The 24738-nt window shown below is 40.1% G+C and overlaps 1 protein-coding gene and 1 long non-coding RNA gene across 4 annotated transcripts in view; one reads left to right on the top strand and one right to left on the bottom strand.

The window, feature by feature from the left end:
* Window positions 1-373: 373 nt before the first annotated feature.
* LOC116964709 lies at window positions 374-1888 on the bottom strand. Its single transcript, XR_004408904.2, has 2 exons — window positions 1473-1888; window positions 374-1188 (listed from the first exon to the last, which is right to left on the bottom strand). It is a non-coding gene; the product is annotated as an uncharacterized LOC116964709 (long non-coding RNA).
* A 175-nt stretch (window positions 1889-2063) lies between these two features.
* The window catches only part of SPIN1 (spindlin 1), a 57904-nt gene continuing 35229 nt past the window's right edge, over window positions 2064-24738 (top strand). Inside the window, exon 1 of one of the 3 annotated variants that reach the window (XM_033005073.2) lies at window positions 2064-2370. The gene's annotated coding sequence lies outside the window, so the exon portion shown is untranslated. Of the gene's footprint in view, window positions 2371-3288; window positions 3586-24738 lie in introns of those variants that run through there. The other 2 variants (XM_042787666.1, XM_033005074.2) reach the window with 2 other exon arrangements.

Genomic DNA, 24738 nt, shown 5'->3' on the forward strand with positions numbered 1-24738 from the left:
AGCTATCTTATAATACTCCAGTGATATACAGGTGTGGTTATGGATTTTACAACCCTGCTTGGACAATATAGCATTATTAAGCTATACCCTCATCTTTACCAATTTTTATCCCCTATTTCATGCTTTCCCTCTCTTTTCCTAATGCTCTCAGAAACATCTCTTTTTAGTTAGTCTTCCTATCCTTGTAAATTTCTTTAAATTGTAAACAGATAATCTCCCGGAATCTGGGGGACCCCTTTGTCAGGGGAATTACTGCGGATACAGTCCTGCTGTGATGAAAGTTGTGGATTTATGTAAGACTGGCTAAGGATAAAATTCTTTGTTCTTCTGTTTTGCCAATAACAATTATAAACAAAATAGGTATGCCTGTACATTCATGTTCCTGTATTTTATTTTCTTTGAATTTATGCATAACATGATCCCCGAGCGTGAATAGGGAATTTGGATCTTACCCTGTGTACTTGCCACTGTCAAACTAAGAAATCCCAAATGTGTATCCACCCTATGAGCAAAATCATCCTCTCCCCAAATGAATTTAATTTATTGGACTCCAAGGGAACATAGGGATCTTAGCCACATGGAAAAGCTCTACCCATAGCAATACTTTATGGCTCCCCTAATGAATGGAAGTTTGTCTTACATTGTTGTAACTGAAAAAGTCCTGTTGTGTAATGATACATTTGCCAAACCCTACTTAGAAAAAAAGTACCCATCTGATTTGTGGAGAACATAATCTTACTAACGTTTCCCTTTTGTTGTCAGTCTGAAGCTATGAACTGTTCTTGAAAATCTATGAATGATGCACCAAACTGTTGGATTTGCTGACACTGTATCACACGTTCATCGGAATGCTTAGAGATTATTTAACTTTTTTCTTCCCTACGGTTAAGGGCTTACACAGAGTTTTCTCTGAAAATTTCTGGTATGGCTTACTGAATTTCCTCCTTGTCTAGATTGTGCATATTTCATTAACTAGAAAATGCTCTTCATGACAGTTAAGGTTGCTGCTTGTCTTCTAGATATCCTGGGATTTAACAGTGATGGTTCAGAAGATGACACTTCTCTGTGGTCTGGCAGTTGTTGAACAAGTCTTGACTACTTGCAGGTTTTCCACCAAATGCCCTCTTGGGTATTGCCTGTCAGCCAATTCAAGCCAGAAGCGGGAGCACACAGGACAGTCCACCAAGCCTGTGTGAAGAATCAGTAATCAGTGCTTTTGTTCAACTGGGATTTTGAAGGGTTACCCCACCCCTTGTTTCCCTGTTCCACAGATGTCAAGGACACATTTTTATGGGAATCCTTTAGGGACTACTCCATCTCCATCCCAAGAATGTTGCCTCTCGCAACGAGAAAATTATTTAGTGCAAAATGCGCTTTTCCGTTTCTTTCAGAGATCAGACTACGCTGAACCAACGTGACAGCCCCTACACGCACTTTGCCTAGTCAGGTGAAATGCGTCAGCTTTCAGGTACCTGCACACTCTCGGGCCTCTTTGTAAGAACACGACGACCAACCACTTTCCCAAATCACCCGAACATTACTCAAGGGTTGGAAGACGAGCAGTGGCACCGCAGAAACGCGCGGGGCGAAGGGCCGGTCCCCATGAAAACCCCTCCGGCTGCCCGCCGCGGCCCTGGGCGCCAGGTAGGCTGCGGCCCCGCGCCGGGCCCGGGCAGGAGCCGCTGCTGGCGAGCGGCACGGCCGCCGCGGCCCGCCCGAGAGGCGGCCCTGGGAGCGCCGGGCAGGGCAGGGCAGGGGGCCGCCCACCGCCGCAGGGCCGGTCAGGCCGCGTTTCGGGGCGAGGCGGCCCGGCGGCCGGTCCGCCGCCCACCAGAAGGCCCCGGGAGCGGCCCGCAGGCCCGCCGCGACGGTGAGGGGCGGGGCGGAGAGCGGCAGCGAGCAGGGCGGAGCGGTGGGGCGCGGCGCGGCGGCCGCGCAGGCGCAGTGGGATCGGCGACGGCGAGAGGGGCGGAGCAGCCCTTCCTCCGCTCCTGTCGCAGTTCGGGCGGCGCAGTGCGCCTGCGCGCCGGCGGAAGGGGCAGGGCGGGGGCAGGCAGGGGGAGGGCGGGGCCCGGCCCTGTGTTTTGAACGGCTCGATGCGGGCGGCTCACTTTTTGGCAGGAAGGTGAGGAGGCTTCTATCCTGGCGGCGGAGCTCGCGTAGGGAGAGGGGGATCCAAATGTGGCAGAGGCGAGCAGGAGGCAGCAGCAGCAGCGGCGGCGGAGGGGGGCAAACGAGACAAGGGGAGCGGCCGTTCTCGCTGCCGCCGCGGAGGAGCTGAGCGGCCTGGCAAGGCGGAGGGCTGCGGCTGCTGCGGTGGCACCCCCGGGCCGCCCGCCTGGCACCCCCGGGCGCCCGTCCCGCCGGCAGGTGAGCGAGTGGGGAAGGCGGGGGAGGGGATGCGAGGCGAAGGGAGGGGGGGGGTTGGGGGGGGAGCGCAGCCCGTCGCGCCGCCCTTGGCCTGGCCCGGCCCAGTACCGGGCAGAGCCGGAGGGAGTCGCTGTGGGGGGAGCCGGAGCCAGAGCGCTCGGCCCTGCCCAGCCTCCCCCTCCCGCGGGGCTGACATGATGTACCCACCCGCGGTGCCCGTGCCCCGGCCCCGCGCCCCCTCCGCCGCCGTGGCCCGGCACCCCTCTTGTCCCGCCCCCGCCGCCCGCCTCAGTGGCCTGCCCGGAAGCCGCGGGGGCCCCGAGCTCATGTTGCCGTCTCTGCCCGGCTGCCTGGCAACTCCCACCCTTCCGGGCTCCGGGCGGGCGGGGGGGGGGGCTGCCGCCCTCCCCTGGCACGGGCCCCGCTCGACAGCCACCCTCCGTCCCCTGCCGGAGGGGAGGCGTCCGCCCCCCCCAACCCCCCAAACCCCTCCCCGATCTCCTCTGCGGAGCTATTGTATGTGGGCTGGGGCCCGCCGAGGGGCTGCCGGCAGATAAGCCTCCCCCCTCGATAGCGCACGGCGGGGGAGGCGGGGGGGGAAGCGTGCCCCGGCTCCCCGCCCCCTCCCCGGCCGCGGGAGAGCGGGACGAAGGGGGCGCGAGTGCGGCGGCGGCGGCGGGGCCGCGGCGGGCGGAGGGGGAGCCGCCGCCCGGGCTGGGGCAGCGGCGGGGGCTGCGGGCAGCGCTGCCGCGGCGTGAGGCGCCCCGGGCGCGCGCGCGCGCGCGGGGGTGTGAGTGCGCGCTGCGCTGCGCTGGGATCCTTTGTCTGCTGCCGCCGCTTACCTCCCTCCCTCCTTGACTCCCTCCCTTCTTCCCTCATTCCCTCCCTCCCGTCCCTCCCTTCCCTCTCTCTCTGCCGGCCTCTCCTCCCTCCTCGCCTTTCTCTCTCCCTCCCTTCGTGCCCCTCTCTCCCAGACTCCAAGCGCTGCTGCAGCTGCAGGTTTGTAAATACTGGACCAACACACACACAACATGGCTGACGCTCGCCCTGCTCCTCCACCAGGGTCTCCGCCTTCTCCCTCTGTCTCCGCCGCTTAGCCTCCTCTCCGCGTAGGCTTTTGTTTCTTCCCCCTCCCCCCTCATCTCCCATCCAAAAAAAAAAAAAAGAGGAAAAAATATTCACCCTCCTTATTGCGCGCATGGCGGGATTTCAAGGGTAAGGATCCTCGCTTTGGAAGCTTTCTCCTTTCGTTTTGCTGTTTACAACAAAATGAAACCTAAAATCAAATGGGATTTGGGAACCTAGCAAGGCCTGGGCTGAGGGAGGAAGGGAGGGAACGAGGAGGGGAACTGGGTGAGCCCCGCTGAGAGAGGCTTGATTGGAATGTACGTATCTTTTTCTCTTTTTTGGGGGGGGGATGTTGATGCACCAGTGTGCTGGCAGAGATTAAATACTGTATTACACTTGCAGAATGATCATTCAGGGCCGTTTCTTTAATTTCAGGACATAGTTCAGTATAAGGTATCAACTCAGCACAGTCACGTTAAAAAGGCCTGAACTACTTATGTCAGAATAGGCATTGTGTAAATAAACCGTAGCACAGGCTTTTTGGATTTCTTTGCATTCTATGTATCTCCTTGTCAGTATCTTAAACAGCTTGGAAGTCATGGTTTACAAAACTAAAATTAACACTTGCCAGATCTTTGTGTTGCTAGTTTTCTATCACAGATTAATTTGCCCTTGTGATGACAGTAGCACAAACCGAAGCATTTCATTTTTGCTAAAATGAGCACTCCTGCTTTTCGGATTCCTTTATTTGTAAAAAGCATGGCACCGAACTTAAGTGAGCTCCCAAACTAAAATAAGACAGCATTCTTCTGACCTCTCCTAACAGAAGGCAAATGTTCAGTTCAGTACCCCCCACCTCCGTTATTCAGAGCACCCCCTTCTGGCTTTGATGAATATGGCTTATTTTTTTGCTTATGACGTAAAACCAAAATCATGCTTGAACTTAGTTTGTTGGGCATATCTGAAGTGATCTACCATGGAACAGATTGATATCTGGGTTGTAACTTAAGAGTGAATGCTGAAGGTGCAAAGACATAATGCTTTATATTGCTTTCTAGGCATGTTACTGTAATTATTAGTAAATGTTTCATTTTTCAAAGATTCTGTTTAAAGACATTTCATTCAATCATACATACATACATGGATAGCCATGGATTCTCTTAATATCTGTGCACTGCCCTAAAGTAACAAATGTCCTAGCTCTGTCGTCTTTGTCTGCTTTGGAAGCTTCTAGTGGGGAAGCACTGGCATGGCATAATCATACAGCTTTTACTGAGATAGAAATAAATACTGTGCTTCAATGCTGGAATTAAGCATCATATATTAATAGAGTTTTTCTGCTACTTTTTCAATCCCTATTAACAAGCACTGATTAACCAGAGGTGAGGAGAAAATAATTTATAATAATGAGTTTACAACAGCGTAAAACTTGAGTGGAGTCACCCAAGTTACAGGATCATTTTGGAATGTATATCGACATGGATCCTAAGCCAACTGTACTACTACTGGATGGAAAAGTCCAAGCGTAAGTCTGTAACTTGATATATCAGGAGATTCCTGCAGCAGTTACTTTTTTTTTTTTTAACAGCCTGAAGGCACTATTGGTAAAGCCACAAGAATAGTTTACAAGTTGTAGCTAATTAGTCATTCATTAATATAGCCTCCAAATTTTGAAATTATTGCTCTCTTATTAAATGTGAAATGTACTGAGGTATGCAGCTCCTCCGTCAAAATAGGCCTTTGGATACTTAAGCTGTTTCTTAGGCTGAAGAGCAAACTAAACAAAATAAAAATAGGCCATCTGCAACACATCTGTTTAAATAATGTATCACTTAAAAATAGCCATGTTTGACTCTGGTACACTCTAGTTTTGTTGCTAGAACTGGATTTTATTCTGTAAAATTCACTAGCTTTGTGAACTTTTTTGTCTATTTCATCTTTGTTAGACCTTGCAATTGTTTATTTTCTGCGACACCTAGAAGACTTTTCTTTTACTGATTTAGTCAAAAAATCAATATTGTGGGTCTTCGTATCCCATGGGGAGCTAATCTCATTGAAGAACTTGCCAAATCTGTCTTTGGTATCACTAAATGAAGAAACTTGTTTTTGTCGTTGTGGGTAATTCTGGGCTTTGTTTAACCAAATTAAAAACTCAGTACTAATAAAATCTTCTTTTCCAAAATTCTTTACTTTTTCATGTTGGGAAGTGAATCTGAGGAAAAAAGATGGCAAGAAATGTGGTCTTGGTGATTAGCTTGCCGGAATATGTTAGAAATTGACTGATTTCTTTTTAACAAGAAACACTTTCCAGTGAATCTTCGATCAAGTAAATCATGAGTCAGTGTAGTTCTAAATATTTATGAAATTGCCGATTAACCTATAAAGTTGTAAAGGTAATAAGCACTTTTAGTTCATATTCTTCAATAGTTTTTGTATATTTTCTTGGTCTGAGTATTACTCTTTGATCAACTTCTTGCCCTGTATTTGTTGCCAAGCTGCACTCTTTGACATATTCAGATCTGTAAACATCTAGCTGATGCAATAGCTGTTTTAAAGAGTTTTTTTAATGTAATGTATAATTTGGCTAATGTTTGACAAACGAAGGATTTTCCGTAAGATTCTGTCTTTCTGAAGAAAAAAAAAATGGCCATTTATTTTATTTGGGTTGTTTGGGGTTTTTTTGTTGTGGGTTTTTTTTGTTTGTTTGTTTTTTTTCCTCCATGCTTACATTTTGTTTTTTCTTGCCTCCTTTCCTTTCTTTACCTAGGTATTAGAAAGATCAAACTTGACTTATTGATGTTATGGCATGAGAATATGGTTTTGTAGATGCCTAAAACCGATTTCAACCAAGTGGTTTAAAAACTGTCTTTCTAAAGCTGTTCACTGAAGCGGAACCAAGAGGCAGAATCACTATTGTGGAAAGTTACTTCCTGTTGCATGGTTAGATAGCTTGTTTCTTATACCAGGTGTGAGAGAATTTTTTGTTTCATTTTTGTCATTTTTCTTCTCTTACTACTCTTTAGAGTTCAGTGGTTTTCTGATTGGAAGGTGAATGCTGGTGTTTCTTGAGACCGATTTTCCTGATTAGTTCTTTCTGTGTATCAAGATGTGTACAGGTACTACCTAGATGTCAGCATACCACATGACTTAAAAGAATGGGGAATATTACCTTCTTTGTATAACGTGCAGACTGCGCCCATCCATGTCTCTATGACATGGACAGGTATTGAGTTCCTTGAAACAGTGTAGTTAACTGGCTTGTATTTATCTACCAACAGCTAATTCTAGAGACAAAGGGGCCTCATCACTGATCCATTTCAAAGAATGTTAAAATAGTTTAATTCAAACGTACTGCTTTCACCATGTGGTAGTTGCAGTTAACTTTCCATTATGGTGTAAAATGTGAATTTGCTGATGGCATGGGGAATTCAGAAGGTGGGTTAATTTGGCTATCAGGTTGTGGAGAATGTTTCTACAAATCCACGTTACCTTTTTCTATTTCTTTTCTGTAATGTATGTTGTGAAGCTGCTGTAAATCTGTGCTATATGAGGTCTTCTTTGACTTACTTGGATATTTTATTGAAATCACAAAATGCTGAAATATAGTAAGATTGTTGTCATTACCTGTGGTGACTACTAGCCGTAACTATTACCTAATCATATTCTAAATTTTTCAGTTATCGCAAGGTGGTTGAGATGTTGAAATATCTTCTGATGATTTTTTTTTTTTTCAGATCTGCTTGTAGAATAAGAGTTACTGACAGTATACTGTAAGCGCTTACAAGTAGGTTTTTTTTAGTCCTTTTGATAAGACTATAAAGCTTTTAAACCATAAGAGCTAGTTAGCTCTTTGGGGTTTTTTGTTTGCTTAGTTGGTTTGTTTTTTGGGTTTTTTCTAAGTGTTATTGCTGAATGTTCCAATACGGTATTGGATGTCTGTACCTACAAGTACTGGTGAGAATAATTTCAAGAGTACTGTGGATTTCAGTGATTAAGTAGATACTTAACTTAAACAGAATGGCAGCTGAACTTTAGACCTTGTGTTCCATATGGTAGTTTGAACAAAATGGAATTGTATCGATTTAGTTACTCTCTTGTTGATGTGTTTCCCGTTAGTTTTCGACTTGTTCTCACATTGTGGACTTACAGTGGCCTTGCATAGGGAGAACATGTTTGTCATGGTGACCAACTGTTGAATCCACTTGCTTGCTGTCTTTAAAGTCCTCTCTTCATTTTCACTTCACCACTTCTGTCTGGCCTAGCTGCCCACAGGTTTCATTCTCCGACTGTGCTGTAGCTGGCAGTCCCCTTCTAACAGTGCCAGCTACCTCTGCTGAAGGGTGGTGAGTTCAGTCATTACAGCTGTCTGTCTTGAGGGATGGGTGTTTTGTGGTAACCTAACTATTCTTAATGCTGGTTTCCAGAGTTTTTTTTTTCAGTGTCAGAGAGTTGGGGAGCCTGTCTGGTGAAGTCTGAGACTGCTTTTATCTGCAAGTTTGGAAGTGCTTTAGAATTAAAGTGCTCCAATAAAATGCATTGTTTTCTTTAAGCTCACTGGTGGGTCTTTCATCCTTTGTTTTCCTCATGGTTCAGAGCTAGTCTTGAATCCTGAGATCCCAATCTTGGCAAAGTAAACTATATAACGTTGGGAGTAGCTATTAAGATGACGGTTCCCTCTGAATGTGTATCTTGGAGGCTTTTTTTTTTCATATTCATTGTGTTGCTTTTTCTCTCCTAGATTCCTGTTAGAGCAGAGCAATTAATGAATACAGGGAATGTTTGTAGGTTTAATCTGTTTTAAGATTACTATGCTAATTAGGTTGTAAAGTGTAACATTACCTGGCAATTTAATGTCCACCAGTGATGTTTCCTCCTGGAGTGATACTATTCTACCCACTTGTGGCCAGTTGTATATAAAATGAAGAATAATAAGCTTGACTCTCTTTTTTCCAGTAATACGCTTTGACTTGTTCTAAAGCCCAGTAAGCTGTTTTAGCTGGTCTATGCCATCATGCTGAAATCTGTAAAATTTCACCCATATAGACTTCTTTTTTTTTTTCTGGTAAACCTATATTAATACAACTTAAATGTAAAAATTAACTTTGGTACATCGTAATCTCTTGCTTTAAGTGGGTATGAACTGAAAGATTCATTAGAAGTGAGACTTCTGGTTTGGTATTTATTAAAATCAAGTAATCATTTCTGTGCCAAAACTCAGTTTCCTAATTTAGTATTTATGTTCCCTTTGCAGTCGTCTTGTGGTATGAAGAACAAAGGTAGCCTAAGTCCATAATCTTGTTTGCTCTTGAGATTTTCCAATATGGAAATTTCCAGCTTTCTAGATTTAATGTAAGTGTTGTGAGCTGAATAGCATCGAAGAAGGCATGTTCTAGAATAGTTCTGTGGTGACATTTCTGTTACATTTTCTTCGTAACCTTTTCCAAATGCCTTGACAAACAATGTTGGCTAAAATATTCAGTACAGTGCTTGGGCTTCTAGTATGCAAAGGTTAAGTACCTATCATATACTGACAAGTATTGTGTTCTGCATGTCTGTAACTTCTCCCTGGTCTTCAACTTGAACTGTAAAAATGTTTGCAGATTAGACTCTTTTTATTTTCTTGGAATGATAAAGGTAAATGTAAATAATGTTGGGAGGATGTAGGTCATGTAACTTGCATATTCATACATGGAAAACAGTTGGCTGTGTCTGTATGACTGTGTATTTGCTTGCTTGTCCTGTTTCATAACTGTGTTGTAGGCAATGATCTGAACACCAAAGTGAAATCAAAATGGGAGCAAATAAATTAGATTAATTTACTACTTCCTTCTCAAAATCTGTCAGTTTCAGACAGCTTTATTAAATGGATATAATGACTTTTTTTCTTCATTACTCCCCTTCAGAAGTTCTTTGTCTTAGTGGTGAAAGATGACACACAAATACATCAATGGTGGTTTTGCCATCAGTGGAACTGCAGTTTTGTGAGATCTGATTGGCCAAAACCCATGCTGTGACAAGGGTATATTCAAAAAATAGCTTAACAGTGAATTCTACTTTTCATGTGACCTCACAGAGATCTAACTCCTAAGTGCTTTTACGGTTAAGGAGTATGCGGGTGTTTGATATACTTGGAAACCACAGATTGTTGGATACTCATATGGTTGATATCATGTTGATGGAGGGGAGGGAGCATTCACAGTGGCTGTCATCAGGGTCATCCCTCTCTACTGCTGAAGGGAGGAGGAAAAGGCTTCTCTAGGACTGAATAAAGATAGAAATCTCTTTTAGTCCCTAGACTGCAGGAGTATGCCTCAGGTGAATTACATCTCTCCTGTCCTCTGCACCTTGATTTTTGTCAGTGAAAGCATACTTTGTTAGGTAACAGCTATAAGACAAGATAAGCAGACTGTCTTGTGGTTCATGTGCTCTCCGAACTGTTCAAGTTGGGCAGTAGATTCACTCCTACCCTCAGTTATACCTGTTTGTATACCTGTGGCTTGTATGGAGAGAGACGGAAACAAATTTGTGTTATTTCATATCACTAGGGACATGTGGCTGTATTAATAATGGAGGAAAAGTCCGTTTTCGAATGGTAATATTTTGCTGTTACCTTGGTGGGGAACCAGGGTTGAAGGAAGTATTTCTTCATTACAGATAGTTTTGGGCTAGACGCTTGAAGAACAGGATTTATATGGATTCGTTTGCTGGGTTTTTTGTTTTGTTTTTACTCCTTATGTATAAAACTGATTGAAGGAGGAAAAAGGCGTGGAGGATCACACTTCACCGTGAAGAAACATTCTCATTTTCTGTTCTTGTGTGTGCTCTGTTTATCTGCAGGACAGACTTCTAGAAAGCCTCACCTGGTTTTATAGCGGAGGATATCCTGCCTTCTGAGATCCAGTTTTCATTGGAAGATACCTCCCTTTTTTCCCTTTTTCAATCTGTATTTCTCTCCTTTTCTGCTACTCAGTTGAGTGGACTCAACCTTGTTTCAAAGACCACAGGACAATTTAGTCTTTTCTGCAAATAAGTATATGTAGTTCCAAAAGGAAAGAGGCATGGGGGTTTTTGGAGGGGGATTTATTACCAATACCTAGAGTGGTACACAATCTCAGGAAGTACAATTAAATGTTTATTAGTGAATATAGTTCAGGTCAGATGTAAAGCTTTATGGAGAGAAAATTAGATCACTAAGTTAGAAAGAGAAAAGTCTGCCCCTGCCTGTTGCTACTGCTGAAAGTTCTTACTGAGTCCCATCTCGATTAATTTACTTCCTCATTTGATTTCCATTTCTGCTGCGTGCATAGTGAAGTCATTTCACAGCAGGGTTTTTGATCAGAGCTTAGCATCAAAGTCTAAGAAAAATTGCATGTATGTTGTGGGACAAGCAAGGTATATAGTAGGGAATACGTGATTCCAAGGTGTTCCTCAATCCTAAAGTCTTGACTTCCTTCTTGCCATCATTTTGTCACCTTTCTGCGACTGCAGAACAAGAGGAATTCAGTGTTTAAGGCAGCTGTTTCTGAGCAAAAATTGTCATATACTCAAACTCATGCAAGTGTTCTGTTAAAGTATATTTTTTCACAGTCCAGTATATAACTTTGCGGAATAACTTGAAACAAATCTTAACCTTTTAAGTACTTCAAGATCTTCTAATTAGTTTTATGAGTATGTAGATACCATACCGATTTCACAACTAGTACCATATGTGGTTTTCTCCAATGTTTTAAAAAGTACCAGCAGTATGAGGATTGGTCTGTTCTGATGTCTCCACTGCTTTTAGGGAAAGCCACTGGTTTCACAGCCTGATTTTTCTCTCCCTGTTGTCCTGCCCCTCCCCAGCCACTACCCCCTGATTTATGCAGAATGTGGTGTGTTTTTGCCAAAAATCTGAAAGACATGTATGTAGGAAAAGAAAATACCATATAATGTCACAGTGCTTGTGGTTCTAATATTTAAAAAAAAATGTATGATCAGCAGTTTTGTAAGTTGTCGTTCTTCCTGATGAATCCAGTGTTGACTGGAGTATTTAAATTATTAATATTACAAATCTGAGATATCTTTATAGCTATACTACTCTTTCATAAGTAACAATTTTTTGTTTTAAAGTAATGTTCTTTCACTGATCCTCCCAACTTATCAAAAACAGTGTAGTTAACTGTAGCAAGAGATGCTAATACAGTGCTGAATTTTGTTTCCAGTGCCTTGCTGTTACTGCGTATAACAATTTGACATCTATTGCACCTATTCACCTTTTAAAGCTGATAATAAGTTTAGGCTGAAATTCTTACTAACATTGTGGACAATGAGTGAATATTCTGCAGTTGGTCTGGTAAAATGAAGATTGTATTATTGTTTAGTAGCTGTGTCAGGAAACTTGCCATTCTTAACAGCAAGTGCTTTCACTTAAGGGATTTATGTTTCCCCATGTAAACAGTTACTTGAATGCATTTGTGTGAGAACTGCTTTAATCTAAGTTAAAATGGCTGAAGGTGAGGAAAATAGGTAAGAGAAGTTCAGTTCATTACTGGTTGCTCAGCTTTTTCAAGATGTAGATTAAAGGCAAGAGATAACTCCTTTAGTGATTTTTCTCTTTGTTTTTTTCTTGATCATTGCAAAAATAGGATGAAAATTATTACCGATCTAAATTATCTAATCATGTATATAAGTTTTTCTTAAAATCAGGTGTACAGGGAGAAATTTTTCTATGCTTTGAGTATGGGTTTAGGGTCTCCATCAGTGTGATCATGCTTCAGGTTGCAAAATGTTTACTCTTTCATCGCAGTTATTACAAAACTAATCATCTGTTGTGACTAGAGGAGGCCCTATTTTAACCAGTAACTTCACTTGGTTTGCCAGGATTTATTAATATAAGACTTGGTTTGCAGTAATTTACCACTGGATTACCTTCTGACATCTGGAATATGTATGTTTGCCCTGAGCTTGCTCTTCCAGAAGGTTTGGGTGATCCTTTCGACTTCAGAACAATGTTTCTCAGACTAACACAGTAGCAATTAAACCTAGTCTTCAAACATATATTGATGACCTAAGTATCCCCTATGACACTTAAGCAGAGAACAGAGAAATATTGTCTTCAAATAGATGTTTCCCTCTCTAGTTTCGAGACCTGTTTTTGTAACTGTTACCAAACCAAAGTGAGTAAACTTACTTAAAATAATAGTAAATATTTGGGTCAACTCTATTTGTAATAGGATAAGTAAGGACAAAGCACTTGCATTATAAAACTTTAAGTTCACTTTCATTTACCATAGAGTGGTAGCAAGCATATTGCTTGTACAGTAATAAGGTTCTGCGGTTGTATCCTGAGCAGTGGTTATTTGTGTTCACATTTTGGTTTTGATTCAGGGGAAGAGGAGGATAGCCACCTATCAATGAGGAGAAACTAGGCTGCTTCATGTTTGACATGATACAGAAGTGTTCATCTTCAGACAGTTACACTGACCTGTGACACCTGAGGTCTGTGCATGTTCTTGCCCTGTGATTAAATGCAAGGTAATTTCCAGTGGACCGAACAATTAGGAGCAAGTTAAAATTTACCTTTGGATAACGGGATGCAGGGAAGGTTGTCCCAACTAGATCTGTTCTTCAAATTTTTAATAAAAGCATTATCTTGTAAGATTTCTTCAAGCATCAAGGGCTGTACATTTATTAAATGGTCAATTAATAAGTTGGACCATATGCAAGGTTTAGTCAGCAAGTAGTGTTGCATTGCCTGTAAGAGGAATTATGTGGATGTTTTAAAAAGTCATTGTGTTTCAGAGTCCTGTTATATTTTGTGAAGTCACAGGAGGAATTGTAAGAATGTGGTGAAAATAAGTGAAATAATACCTTAATATTACCAAGTGATAAAATTTACGTCTTTTTAAAGCTATTTGGCTAAACTTGCATAGCTGTTTATGATTTCATAGTAGAAGGACAGAAGAACACTGAAATTGAACTATGCCTTCTGTTGGCGTAGGCAAGTTATTCCATAATAAACAAAAGAGATTCTACTTACCCATGCTGCTTGAGGTCAGAGTAGACCAGAGCCCTAAAACAGCCCTTGAAAAACGCTCTATGCATGTCTTTTAGTAAAGGTATGCATAATAGTGTGGTAATGGGCATTTTTTATTTCTGTCAAAATTAGTTCTGATGTGCCAAAGAATGACTGAAAGGTTTGTGTGTAGATAAATGTTTCACTTGTTCTCAGCTGTTGGAAAGGAAATAGACTAGAAACTTTTTTTTTATTTAAAAATCTGTACATAAAATTTTAAGTTCAACGTTAATTAATGTTGACTTTTTTATGTTATTTTAATGAAGCTGTTTCAAGCTCATTTGGCACTACTCAGTTCTCTTATTCCTTCTTTAGCTTGATTCCTATTTAGTAGAATAGCCAGTATGTATGTGTTAATGCTGAATTTCAGATCCAATTATTTTGACTCTTGTGTTCAATTTTTGGTATGTATATTTTGGACTAGTGGGAAACAAGGAATTTTTCAAAGGACAAGTATATGGCAAAATGTCACTGAGTCCCTTAGCCAACTATTACTGAATCTGGTTGTGACATTGCTAAGGTGGGAGGCAGATCAAGTAAGAAACTCTTACATTTAAATCAGTTTTAGACAAACGCTTAAAACCTAGCTTCACTGTTGATAAGCACTAAGAATAGACTGAACCTGCAAGGTTTTCTGGGGTAAATCTTTGGAGAACTTAACTTTCTCTTGTTTTCTGAGTTGTTTATTTATGTATTCTAAAGTAGGCCTATAGCCGTCCTTTCCCCTGGAACCTGTAGAGAATTTCAGAAAACTAATTATGTTTCGTGTGAAACTAAATTTCAAACCTTTTTTACTTTAGGAATTTTATTTTTCTTTATTTTGTCACTTTGGTTTTGTCAGTGCCTTTTTTTTTATCTGCATGTTGATGACTAGCTCTTTCCCCTTCCAGGCAAAATGCGATGCCTATAGTTAATGGTAACCATCAGCTGATGTATTGATAGCTTGTCTGGTTTAGGGAGCATGTAGTGTTACCACTGCCAGCCCATATGACTTAAGGTTTAGCATTTAAAGATTATTTTTCTTTGAATGTAAATTCCATAACCACTGGTGTAAGATTCCTTTAGTAGTGGGTTATAGGCCTTTCCAGGACTTTTTTATTTTCTTTTTCTGAAAACCTCCAGGAGCATACAGAGCAGCACATAGCTAAGCATAATGAAGAAGGCTTTGATTGGAGGCTTCCAAACAGTAGGAGAAGCCCTGATCTTTGAACTGTTGAGCTGGACCAGCCAAGATGATCATCTCGTGCAGGTGTACCTGTCTGTTCATCAAGGGAAGATCAAGAACTTTAAAAACCTCTGCAAAGAGGTGAGCTAATTCCTGCGCAATAGTACTGGTCTGAATGATATGCCCACTAATGGAACTTCTTGCTGCCTTTTATATGAAAAACAAAGGATGAAAAATAGATAAAGCATAATAAAAGTACACCTTTCTTCTGATGAAAGCAAAGTTAGTTGTCATCTTTGTCCTCTTTTGTCCATCTTTTTAAATTCTACAAATGGAAAAGATAGTTGGCTGCTGGTTAGCTTATTTGGTATCAGAGAGGGAAGAGAGGACAGTTTTGTATGTTTGCACTTCCAGTGTTACTGTGCAGGTCACTCTGTATCACGTACATGCAGGTGTGACAGAGGCTGCATGCTATGCAAGTTCCTAAAGTTCAGATAACTGTATTAATTTGCTGGTTGTATCCAGTGCAAAACTAAGTATAAAAGTGGGGGGTTTTGTATTGCTTTCACTTTAGTGACTTCTATCCCTGATACATAAATAAGCCTGCAAGTTGCAAGGTTTTTGCGGAGCTGCGCTACAATATTTTGTGGACAACTGAATGTTCACAGATTTTACTGAAGCATAATATTTCTGATTATTGCCACAATTTTATGCCACGCCAAAGGGTGATTCTTTCTCCTGTTCTTTCAGAGTTGTTCTCTGAGCAGTTTAAACAGCAGTATCAGTCACTAATGTGCTGGAATAATGCAAATTTGTCTACAATTATTTATAGGGATTTCTTACTTTTTGTTGAGTCTACATTAGCTTCAAGTAACTGTTTGTCATTCTTTTACCTCTCTTTAGGTTTAAAAACTGATAGTGATTTGTTCCACGTATTAGATTGTTTTGGTCATTAGAGCTAATAAAATACATTCCATTGCTGCCTGTCTGAGGGTTGAGAGGTGTCCAGTCAATCACTGATATTAAAAGCTTGTGAGTGCAAAATGGAGGAGTTTTTGCTGTTGACGTTCATTGGGTTAATCTTCTTTGTCTGTGTTCGTGATGCAGGTATTGTATACTTACAGACACTTGTAATATGAGGTGAGTTTTCAGGTGTTGATGTATAGTAGATTGCATATCTAGAAATTTGTCATTAGGTCATCATTATTTACTTGTAGTTTTTTAAAAAAAGCTGTATTTTTGCTATATCAAGGTCTGTAGCAGTGGTTACAAGAGCTTTTGTCAAATTTGAGAAAGGAAATGTGTAATCTCTTAAAAACAGAAGTGTTTTTCTTAAACACAGTGAGGTATTTTAAGGGAATTTTAGCAGAGCAGAGATTGATTTCATCAATCAGCCAGCTTTCTTCAGATAAAAACACTTAATTTAACCTACTTATGGAAGCTCTAAGTGTAAGAAATAAATTGTAGGTGTGCACTGAGAAGTAGCTTTTGTTAGGAAGGTTAGTTTCTTTGGCTATAGAAGATTGTTGTAGGTATGACTTGTTTGTTGCATGGTCTCCTCATGATTTCTGATAACCCATGCTGAGTGTGTTTTTGGATTAGTTTTCATTCAAGATCCATTAGCGATTTGAAAGCTAAAATTGAATCATGCTTACAAAATCTGAGAGGATAATTTTGGGCAGCATGCTTTAAAAATAAAAAATGAAAGTATAGAAGAATAGTAAATAGAAAACACAAGACTTGGAAAATATGCTTTAGCTATAATCACTGTAACCTACAACCAAGGAAATAGCTTAAAATAGATGATCATTTTGAGGACTTTAAGGCCTACTTCTATAAGATTCTATTATATTCTACATGTTACAGGAAGGGGGAAAGCACTTCTTACCAGGTTTTGAAGTCTTCAGCATACAATAATTCAGGAGTAGTTGGAAAGCTATAGATGAATAATGAAGACATTTCTAAGAAAACTGTTGCTTTGGTTTTATATGAATTGGTAACAATTGTTTTAAAAAACCTAGTAAAAGAAAATGCTGAAAGAACTCATACAACTTGAGAGTACAGTTTAGTTGGTTTAGGGAAGTTTTGGTTAGCGGTTTTTTGCATAACAATTTTTTTTAGTGGTGTTATGCTACACGGATCATGTTTTCTGCTGTTGAGGGAAGAATGTTGCCCTTCCATTATTCTCCATTAAAGCTAGCATAATGTTTTTCTTAAGCCATATGAAGGGAATTGTATAGTGTGATAAATTCATCTTGCTTCGAGGTCCAGGATTATCATACTCTTACTAGGTGACTGGACTACCTACATACTAGTAGAATTAAGTGTTAAGGTTTGTGACAGAAGAAATAAAATTCACTAACTTGTCAGTGAAGTTGTAATTTAATTGACAATGTCCCGGGAAATTGAGGGAAGAGAAAGCAGAAAGGTTTCTTTTCAACCAAATCTTACAGCAGAAACATTAGCTCAATCCCCAACTCTACCAATACAGTAAAGCATCCCTTTGTAATACTTTTCACAGAAACAAGATCAAATTAAATCACACTCTTGCCTTTTCCTCTTTAAGTGTTATACTTGGGTTGGTAAGAGACCTCAGCAGAGAAACTTGATTGCAGCCAGTTTTACACATGTACAGGTGTTAAATGTGATGTAAATAGGGAGTTTTAAAATGATTGCATAAGCTCAGTGTTAAAACAGGTGATCTGGAGAACCTTTTGCCATTGACATTTAAACCTATAAAAGTTAGCTCTTGTTTTAGAGGACTGACTAGACCCAGCCTTATATAAGTGTGACTATTCTGTAAGGCAGTGCATCTCACATATGTAAGGCTGAATTACAAAAGTTTTTAACTTTTTCCAAAACAAAACACAACAATGCAATCCATTGATAGTGGAACTAGCTGCTGTGAGGAATACTTGTGTTTCCAAAGACCTCCTAGAAACGGCTGTATTGGTAGGGAAGGTAGAGATGGACTTTGGAATACTTAAATCTTGTTAGAAACAGCATGAGAGGGAGATGCTGAGTTGCTGAAAAATTGGGCCAAGTGTTCAGTGCATTGTTCACATCTGGAATATTTGGCCTCTAAAAGGATATTGGCAATGCCTGAAGCATTTCTAACATCAGTAGTTTTTGTTGGCACAGGTTGCATGCCATTTAGAGTAGAAAAAGTCATGTCTTAATTGTCATAAAAGATACTACTGGAAGTAAGAAAACTGAGAACTGTTCATGCTCTGAGGACTTCTTTAGCTACAGAAAACAGGGAAGAAACTCCTGTGTAACTAGCAGTCGTATACTTGCATATCTCTACTCTTTCAACAAAGCAGTGAATAGAAGCAGGTTATAAAGAAAAAACTGTGTGATTGCCTCCTGTAAAAGGGAAACTACCCCCTACCATACAGGGAACAAGAATTAATTTCCTGTAGATCTAGAACTAATAGCCTTAATTATTTTGCAGACTTGAACAATAAAATAGGAAAACTTTTTGCTCTTTCTCCAGAAATGTTGGTTATGTAACTTGTTCTGTATACCTCGACTGTCCCTTACTTAACATGTGCAAAATGCTTGTCTGTTGTACATGGTAACTGTATTTTGTGTTCAGTTATAGTAGGTAAAGAAAGTTCTTTATGACTTTGGAGCCGTTCAACCTTTTAAAGCCATAAGATGCAGAGGTCACTTGAGTTAACCAGCATAGTTCATTCTCTTGCTGTACACAGTTGTGTATGCATGGATACACATGCTTGAAATTCATTCTGACTAGTGCTTGTTTTCATTAGCTATCTTCCTAAATGTTTGCTGCTGAATGGTGAGGAAAGTCAACTTATTTTCAGTTGCATATGCACTCATCAAGGGAGAAAGACTAGTAAAGTTAGGGCTAGTGAAATGTTTGGCAGGACTTTGCTTCTTAACAATATTAACTAATTATGGTCATTTTACAGATTTTGGTAAAATTACTTATTTTAAATGGGGAGGAAATTTAAAAAACACTTCCAAATCCTGTACTACCTCTTTTGTTCTTAAAGTTGTGGCTAGTAATAAGAGCAAGTATATGAGCTGTTGAATTTTATGTATTGTAATGAAAAATAGTGCTATCATTTAAAGTACAAAGGCTATAGTTTGGATACCTTAACTAATATTTTAAGTAAGAGTTTAAAAACATTTTCTATTTTAAACTTAAACCATAAGAAATCGCAGTCTACTTGATTATGTGTGCCCAACATTTTGCTGTTGGCTGGCTAAAACTGTTGAATACTTAACTAAAAATTATTTATGACTTGATTTGTCAAGTATCAGTTAAAGTTTTGACAAGTGTGGTTCATTAATGAAGATTCAGTACTTCACTGCAATGTGTGTTTGTAAACTAAGGGCTTCCAATATGTTAGAAAGCACATTCACCTTTAGGTTTTCATTGAAGTGTAGTAGCTGGTGAACTGAATTTCTTCTGTGGGTTTTTTATTAATTTGTAAGGCCTAATGAATTTAGTTGTAAATGAGGGATCATTGAGTGAAAGGTGGTAAGGGACCACTGATTCAAAAATTTTGTGGAGAAACATCCATACTCTTAAAATGATGGGAAGAACAGTGTATAGGAGCTGCTCAAAATAGATTTGTTTAAATATATTTACAGGGATTAAAATAGCTTGCTTTTTATTGTCTTTTGGACTGGTGCGATGATAGCGTAGTTGGGAAATGCTTCTAAAGAAGGCATATAAGAATTCTGTGGTACTGGGGGACTGTGGTTCTGTTTACACTGGAAGCTACTTCATCTTCAAATTTGGGAAGGCTTGTTTACAATTACTTTTGACTGCCTGAGAGCAGCCATTAAAACTGGCATCTCTTATTCTGGATGTATTCTTTAAGCCCTTTGGAGTTAACTTCTAACAAAACTTCAGTCAAAATTGCTTAATTATCTTCATGATGATACAATTAGGAGAAAGAGTTTTATCTTTACTGAAGAGAGAAACTGCAGCCTTGATCCAGTACTTGAACCTTCAGATCAGAGAGATTAAATGAATATAGAGAGTATATATATCTTTGATAGACATGTTTTTACTGAAAAGCTAGTTCACTGCTAATAAAAAACTTAAACTGTGAACAAATAAGCACTGAGCAATTCTTGTATATGTGTATTTAGCAAAGACCCACTTGGGTTTGGCAGCAGAGCTCCCTAAGTCCTAAATCTTCTTTCTATCCAGCATTCTCTGGACTGGATAGGGTTGCAACAGTAATTTGGTAGTGTGTTGTTTATTGTGCTGCAGAAGATGATGGGTGAAAGCTTTTCAGTTTGTATTCTGTGTCCTGCTTTGTGCTTTTTTTTTTAATGGTTTTGTTATTGACTGAAATGCAGAGTTTTTCAGAGGTGATAGCTAGAAGTTTTGTTTGTGACAAGTAGCCCTTAGTGAGAAACCAGTACTGCAGCTGGTTTTGCAAACAGGCTAGGACAGGAAAAATAAGCTGCAGTGATCCCAAGAGAGTATTGGTATAAGGAACTATGTGAAAAAAGTTGAGCAGCTAGTTGAACTGGTCATTATCAAATGACTGGAGGAATTTTTCTATGAAGCAATGGTGAAATATGTAGACACAGGGAAGATTGGAGGCTGAAGTTAAGGAGAAGGATAGTGAAGAAATGGTGTAAGTCAGTGCTTGGGAAGTAAGGCCTTTAAACAGGGTTTAAAAAGAAGTGAAGGATTTCTTGATTTGCTTTAAGTATTCTGGAGTGGCAGGTAGATTTAGAAACTACCATAGAATGACTGCTGGTTTTGACAGGTAAATAGACCTAACCCCAATCTGGAAAGATAACTGATGTGTGATAAGTGTGGGCAGAGCCAGGCAAGCTAGATGCTCACAGTGCCACAGACTTCTTCACCTGATACCCTCAACAGAAACGCTTGGATGTACACAAGCAGTATAAATGTTCACTTCTGTTGTGTGCTTGTTAAAGCTTATTTTACCTCTAAACCACTTACTATCCATGTACTTAAAATGTTGTGAAATATGAGAACAGTGGAGCTCTAAAGTACATGGAAAAAATTAGTTGTGTTTTTATAAAGAAAGCCATGTGTGATTAGAGTGAAGCAAATGCAATGAGTACATGGCTTTGCCTTTATTTGTTTAACTCTTTATTAAACAGCAACACATTGTGTCAAGTTCCAATGATCCTACTGGGAAAAAAGTTTGTAATGATTTACATACTTCAGAATAAGAGGAAAAAAATCTTCTGGAGTTCTGTAGAATAAGTCTTTTAAAACAAAAAATAATTTAGAAGCCTTTTTTAACTTATCAAGAAGTGTTTTTATGCAAAAAAGTTGAATTTAACTTTGATATTTCCATGGTTTGATTTCTGAATTGTGCTTTACATAAATGTAATTTTTAGGTAAGGGCAAAATACTTTAGATTTTCAGGATATACTGTATTGTACACTTCTTTGTGTTTAGTTTGCATATTCTTTGAACAGACTTTTATTGCTCTGAAATATGAAATCTAAGTAAAATCTAAATGTGAATTATATTGTTTATCTTGAAATTTCAACAACTTGAGCTACAACAGTTCATACTGCAGTTCTGTAATTTAACTGTGGGCTCTGTTTTACGGTGTTCTTAGTAACACAGAATTTGCGGAAATAAGATCAAGGGAAAAAAGTCTCATAGTTTTAACATGTTGTGAAGCAAGCTTCTCTCATTTCATTGATCAAAAATATACGTGCTGGGGTTCTTGCTCCCACTTTCTCTTTCATTGAACAGCTCTTACTCTCTTAAAATAATCTCAAGTCATAGTTTCAGGCAATTTTGAATGTATAAAGGATTCTGATATAACCCAAGTGATGAAGTTTAGTTACAGAACTTTTACTTAATATCAGTGTCAAAATTGTCACTCTTAAGTATTTGGTAACTACATTTTGCTGCTGCATGAGGTGTTGATGACAGAGGCATAATGTCAAGCCTCTAAGAACAGTTATGGATCTTTCTATGCTAAGTGGCAGAGACATCCAGTTCAATTTCATAACTTCTGGGTCGCAGTCTGTGTAGAGTAACTGCTAATGCTGTGAAGCACTTAACTTTCTTCTTACTGTCTAGTCATGGTGCTCTCTAAAAGTAGTCCTCTGACCATTCCTGAAGTCATCAAGAAAATAGATATGGCTCACTTTTTAACAGTAAAGGTATTTTTAGTCTTTTGGTCAATTCTATCCTTCATCCTTACCCTATGGTTTTAATTTCAAGCCAGAAAAGAAATCTCTTTATGGGAAGACTTTTTATACATTGATCTCATAGCTCTATAGACTTCTAGAGTAGGGTTTCATTAGTATAACTGCACATTAAAGCTTTCCACACATCAATTTCTTGAACTTCTTGGACAGATATTGGAGAGTGAATAATGGAAAGTCTTAGTGGTTACGTTGAGATGCCCACCTACCTTTTATATGTAGGGAACTGTATAAGATAGTTTCAGGTCTCCAGTGGATCAAGCTTTTACTTCTACTTTTGTTTGCTGAAAATGATTGCTCAAAGCACCATTTAGCCTGGCCTTGAACACTTCCAGGGAAGGGGCATCCACAGCCTCTCTGGACAACCTGTTCCAGTGTCTCACCACCCTCACAACAAATAATTTCTTTCTTATATCTCATCTAAATCTACCCTCTTTCACTTTAAAACTATTACCCCCTCATCTTATCACTACACTCCCTGATAGAGTCCTTCCCCATCTTTCCTGTAGGCGCCCTTTAAGCACTGGAAGGCTGCTATAAGGTCTCCCTGGATCCTTCTCTTCTCCAGGCTGAACAACCCCAACTCTCTCAGCCTGTCCTTGTAAGGAAGGTGCTCTAGTCCCCTCATCATTTTAGTGGCTTCCTTTCAACCTGCTCCAATAGGTCCATGTCCTCCTTATGTTGGGGTCCCCAGGGCTGCATGCAGTTATCCAGGTGGGATCTCACAAGGGTAGAGTAAAGGGGGAGAAACACTTCCCTCAACCTGCTGAACACAATTCTTTTGATGAAGTCTACAATACAGTTGGCTTTCTGAACTGTGACTGCACACTGCCAGGTCACGTTCAGATGCTTGTCAACTAACACCCCCAAGTCTTTCTCCACAAGGCTGCTCTCAATCCATTCACTGCACAGCCTGTATTTGTGCATGACATTGACTTGACCCATATGCAGAACCTTGCAATTGGCCCTCAAAAGGTTTGCATGGGTCCATGTCTCAAACCTGTTAAGGTCTCTCTGAATGGCATCCCTTCCCTCCAGCATATCCACTGTTCCACACAGCTTGGTATCATCAACAGACTTGCTGAGGGTGCACTCAATCCCACTTTCCATGTCCCCAACAAAGATAGTAAAGCACTGGCCCCAGTGCTGACCCGTGAGGAACTCCACTCATCAGTGGTCTTCATTTGGACATGAAGACATTGACTGAAACTCTGAGTGTGACCATCCACTCAGTTCCTTATCCACTGAGTAGTCCATCCATCAAATCCCTGTCTCTCCAATTTAGAGACAAGGAAGTCAGTGTGGGACAGTGTCACATGCTTTGCAGAAGCCCAGGTAGATGATGTCATTTGCCCTTCCCTTATCCACCAACTGTAACCCTGTCATAGAAGGCCACCAGATTTGTCAGGCATGATTTTGCCCTTAGTGAAGCTATGTTGGATGTCATCAATCAACTCCTTATTTTCCATGTGCCTCAGCATAGTTTCTGTAATAGCTTTAATCTTGATTGTAAAAACAAAAAGAATGAAAATTGAAATTTATCTGAGGTACTTCTGTGCTTTCACTGTACAGATGCTCAGACAGCTATTTGTCAGGTAGCTATTAGGCTCTTCCAGGCTAACAGCTGACCTGCCAGTTGAGTCATCTTCAGGCAGTTTTTCTTGGACAGTTTATTGTTTGTTCTCTGCTTCCACTTGTGGCCCACTGAGTAAAATCTTCTGATATGTGAAAATGCAGTGCATTTCGTGGAGAATCCCTTGGAACTATGTTTAAGGTATGCCACTTGTGGAGACTGTCACTTTTTGAGGCCAAAATCCCACATTCATGTTGTATGTGGAGTTTATACTGTATACTGAGGACTAACGCAAAATAGCAAGCCAGTCAGATGAGAATGAGATGACATCACCATAATTGGTAGTTGACCAGAAAGTCTGAAATTACGCTTAGATTTCAGTAGGATTTAGACACACTTTAGAAAAATGCCACCTTGGTATATATTTCTAAGAAATAGGAGTTCAATTCTAGACACTAAATTTTAAAAAAAGTAATTCGTGCTACCTGGAGAGACTTTGCCTCCTTCAGTACTTAATTTCTAGGCAGCTAAGCTTTAACAATAGATTTCACTGATGTGGCACTAGGCAGAACCATTGACTGTTGTCTTGGGTTAGAAAACATTTGGGACATCTCACATTTTATGGTTGGCTTTCACCTATGGATTTTATTTTAAGAATGCAATGTATACTTCTGTGAATGTGTAAGAGAACACCCCACCTGTCCTTGTAGGGTGCTTAGAGTTAACTTGCTGAAATTGATCTCTGTCGAAGTAATCCAGGGTTTTTCAAGGAGCAGATGTCAGCAGTACATGTCCAGATAGAATCTGGTGTGTTCTCCCTGTAATTTACAGCAGTTGTCCAGGGTGGTAGTGTCCTGTGCAATTACTTTGGGTTTTGGTTTTGTTTGGTGTTTTTCCATAGAAAGTGAAAAATCCTACTTTTTTTTTTTTAGTGTGTGTTCCATGCTATTGATGGATAGGTGCTCTAATGCAGACAAGAACATGCTTAAGTACCTTGGACCTTGCCCAGTAACTATTTAGATGAGCATAAGGGTAATGCAAACAAGGCTAAAAATCATTTACAAGCTTTTGAAGGAAATAACATCTCTTTAGTATTTAGTTAGTAACACTTTTTTTTTTTTTTTTAAATTAGGAATGAGTGCATTCTGACATGGGGGCTGAGAATCCTGTGCTCTCCTGCTTTTTTTTTACTGGTGCTTTTGTTACAATTTAGAACTGTGGCATGGGAGTTCTGAAAATTAGTCTTGCAATATGATACTCTGGTTCTAGGAGCATGGTCATTAAGTCCCTGAAATTAAAAAAGATAACCAA

This window comes from Tyto alba, unplaced genomic scaffold (assembly GCF_018691265.1).
Source record: "Tyto alba isolate M040663 unplaced genomic scaffold, T.alba_DEE_v4.0 Super-Scaffold_13, whole genome shotgun sequence".
NCBI classification, from domain to species: Eukaryota; Metazoa; Chordata; class Aves; order Strigiformes; family Tytonidae; genus Tyto; species Tyto alba.